This window comes from Arvicanthis niloticus, chromosome 26 (assembly GCF_011762505.2).
Source record: "Arvicanthis niloticus isolate mArvNil1 chromosome 26, mArvNil1.pat.X, whole genome shotgun sequence".
Taxonomy (NCBI): domain Eukaryota; kingdom Metazoa; phylum Chordata; class Mammalia; order Rodentia; family Muridae; genus Arvicanthis; species Arvicanthis niloticus.
The window spans coordinates 8,583,364-8,587,500 of NC_133434.1; positions in this window are offsets into that span (position 1 = coordinate 8,583,364).

Below are 4,137 nucleotides of genomic sequence, written 5' to 3' on the forward strand. Positions count from 1 at the left end.
GAAGTTAAATAACTTGGGTTAATGAAGGGAGACATGAAAAGAACAAATGGAAATGTGGCAGAGAAGCTTCATGGAAGTAGACAAAAGATGGGTTAGAAGAGGTACCACTCGAAGGTGAAGGCATCTGAAGCAAGGCTGGAGAGATAAGAAAACAGTCATAGAATGGGAATCCATTTAGGATGAGGGCATGTCATATTAGGCACAAAAGTTGTGATGATGATGATGATGATGATGATGATGATGATAGGTACTTGATGAGTTTGGAGGTCATTTGTTTTCTAATTGTGTGTAGCTGGAACAGTGTGGGCAAGGCAGAGGGTTGTCAACATCTACGAGAAGACAACCAAGGCTTAGGGACAACACGTTGCACCATGAAGAGGATTCTAGATTGGACTTAAGGGCAATAAGTTGATACGAGAAGGCTTTGAGTGAGCAAACCACAGCCGTGGACACAGGCTCCAAACGAATGGATTTCTCAGTTACAGATGGAAACTAGTCGGGGATAAATAATGTGTTTAATGTGATGTACATAGCTTCTTTCTTTTTAGCTACTTTAGTGTGTGTGTGTGTGTGTGTGTGTGTGTGTGTGTGTGTGTGTGTTCATGCCACATAGTGCATGTGGAGGTTAGAGGACAACTTTCAGAGTCTATTCTGTTCTTCTACCATAAAACCCATCAATAAAACTCAGGCAATCAGCCTTGGCAGCAAGTACCATTATCCACTGAGCCATACTTGTAGTCTGCCTTTGTTCTTGTTGTTCTCCAAACAATATACTATAGCAGCTACGTGCATGCATTGCATCAGTTACTGTAAGTAGCCTAGAGACAATTTAAAGTGTGGGCAGGAACATGTAGAGGTTACATGCAAACTCAATTCCACTTTATAGAATGGATTTGCACATCTGCAGGTCTGACTATCTACCAAGCACCTATGGACACACAAAAACACAATTAGATATGACCTTGTGAAAATACAGATCTCTATGTCAGTTGCTTAGAAAAGTGATCATCTGACATCTTGGTCCTGTTTTAGTCACTGCAACAAAATACCTGACGTGAGCAACTTAAGAGAGAGAAAAGGTTGGCTTTGTAGAGGTGTCACAATATCATGATAGGAGAATGAGGTGGAGCAGAGCTCACCTGTTTGTGTTGGTCGAGAAGCAGAAAGACAGAATTCCAGCACTACTGTGCTTTCTTTTCTCTTTTAGCTTCCCCAGCCTCTGCCCCATGTAATGGTGTCTTCCATATCCAGGATGGGTTTCTCCTCCTTCGTTTATCCTCTTGGGGAAGGTCCTTGCAGACACAACGAGAGTGTGGCTTAGTGATCTCCTAGGTGCTCAATGCAAGCAGGCTGGCAGTCAAGGTCAGTCATCACCCACAGCCTTGCATATCAGTAAGGGCAGAATGACTACTACAGAGAAATGTCAAGCTAACATCAGCAAGACAGAGCAATACTAGTCACAAAGGGATAACTTACCACGTCAAGTGATTTAAAAGCTTACCGAACAAGGGCTAGAGAGATGGCTCAGCAGTTAAGAGAACTTGTTACTTATCCAGAGGAACCCAGGCTCAGTTCCTAGCACCTACATTTTCCGGTTCACAGTCACCTGTAACTCCAGTTCCAAGGGCTCTGACCACCACTTCCGGCTTCTGCAGGCACTGCACGTACATCGTGCACATTTGTACACACAGGCAAATCACCCATACACATAAAATAAAATTCAAATTTGAAAAGAACATCCCGGCACAGACCAGATGGACTTCACGGAACTTAAGATGATGCTTACAAATGTGGCAAAAGGCTCCTGCCAGAGGGAAACAACGGAACAGAGAGACCAAGTGCTCTGGTTTCTAACAGAAGAGATGGTGAAACGGTCTGTGAGGACTTAAGGTTCTTGCACCAGGCCTAATGACTTGAGTTCCATATACAGGACTAACATGGAGAGAGCCAAGTCCCACAAGCTGTCTTCTAACCTTCATACACATGCTGGAACACACATCTCTGCCCATATGCACCCACAGAGAGACACAGACACGCATAGACACACAAAATAAATAATAGGCACATTTTAATTGTGACGTATTGGTTCTGTGTTATAAATCTAATTACTCTCATCTGCCTTTCATTCTAAAATTTTTTTAATGCATCATGCTATATATGTGCAGGCAGGGAAATGTGTTTAGCCTCTGTGACTGAGCGACTGTACTTTGGAAAGAAGCCATTTAAGCTTGAGTGAGGAGGCCTCAGGAGCCTGTCAGTAGATCGGGTCTCTGGTTAGGTTTTAATCTGTTCATTTGCTAAAACATCTCTCTGTGTAGATTAAGTGATTTTTATGCCAAACTTAAGCAGAAAGATGTATTTTATGACTGAACTGAAATTGAACAGAACTAGTAACAGAGTGTGATGCCTGGAACGAATAATACCCAGCAGTAAGTGCAAAGTTTCATGATACAGTTTCCCAGATTCTACACACAAATACAAAAATGACTACACCAAGCCAGGTAAAAAATACTTCTGATTTTAACTGAACGCAAGCCCACTGTGAAGGTCATGCTGTATCTGAATATATTTTTCCTCTTAAGCAACTATCTTTTAATTCCACCAGATTTGTTCTGCTCAGACAACCCAGAAAGGACTAACTCCTATTCATTCATAATGTCAGAGAATCATGTTAATGAATGAAAAAGTTACCAGGGTGATCCCAGATTACGGTTGACTAGAAACTTTTGTGCACTAGGAAAGCTTAGTCCCAAACAAAAAGTTCTTGTGATGAATCAATAACTTCCTTTTTTGTTTTTGTTTGTTTGTTTGTTTGTTGTTTTGTTTTTTCGAGACAAGGTTTCTCTGTATAGCCCTGGCTGTCCTGGAACTCACTCTGTAGACCAGGCTGGCCTCGAACTCAGAAATCCGCCTGTCTCTGTCTCCCAAGTGCTGGGATTAAAGGCGTGCGCTACTGCTGCCCGGCGAAATAACTTCCTTATTAAGGAAAACTTATCAAGAGCGTTTAATGCAGTTTAGGGAGGAAGAAGTACAACGAAGTCCAATGAGTACAAAGAACTTCCTTACACGTCAGAAGGGGAGTTAAGCTGGGAAGGGCCGGTTGTCACACTAGAGAGTCCAGCACGCTTGCAGGCACGTGCCTTGCTGATTCAGGAATCAGGAAAGATGCTGCTGAAATCTATTTTGCCAACCTCAAAGGATGCTCAACCCAAGATGGCGCTTACGACCCCGTGGCTCTCCGCCCAGGAAGAAACCTGCCTGGGGACCTTCTGTAACGGTGTATGTGACAATTAGCAGGGAGCATTTCCTGTGTACAGTTCATTTACAGTCAGCTGTTACTCGGCATTCCCTTTAGGAATATCAGTGTTGTGCCCCCCCCCTTTTTTTTTGGCTAGAGAACAGGAGAAAAGGGACGGGGCTGGAGCCAGACTTTTGTACCAGCCTTTCACCATGAAGCCTTCCATTCGATTCCAGGCATGCCTAATCCGTTAGGTCAACTCGAGTTTATAACTGAGTGTAAAGGTTCAGGTTTCTCTTCCAGAAATAGGGCGGGGAAGTTCAGCAGCTGCTAGCACTGGGGAGTGTCTAAGAGTTGGAAACCGCCTCAACACCGTCTATCTGCCTTTCACAATTGGGGAGTGGGAGAAAGCTGGAGAAATCATCCTTCCTTATCCCCACCCTAAATCTTATCTCAAGCTTGGATCTAGACTGAGCGCTGAGGTGGGGACAGGTGTGCCACACCCTCCCCTATCTGCTATAAGCAGAAATTGCCTTGCTGTGTCCCTTGTGTGGAAACCCATTAATCAAGGCATTTCAAAGACTGGGGAGGCAAGAAGGGGGAGGGGAGGAGGTAGAAGGCGAAGAGAATGCAGCCAGGAGGGAGCTAGCGGGTACTGTGAATATTATAGATGACATCATTGCTTCAAAGAGATGTGTCCCTCCATTCCCCAGCGCTGTAGACAAGCATATTTGGGAAGCACCAGGAGTGGGGTTGCCTGGAGGAGGGTCAATAGGTGGAACCTGAGTGTGTGTCCATAACCCAGAGAGAAACCCAGACAGCAGAAAACAGAGGTGACAGCCAGCTAGCCAGACAAGAAGCCACCTCGGTTGGAGGGTGTTTGCGCCGCGCTGGGCTCC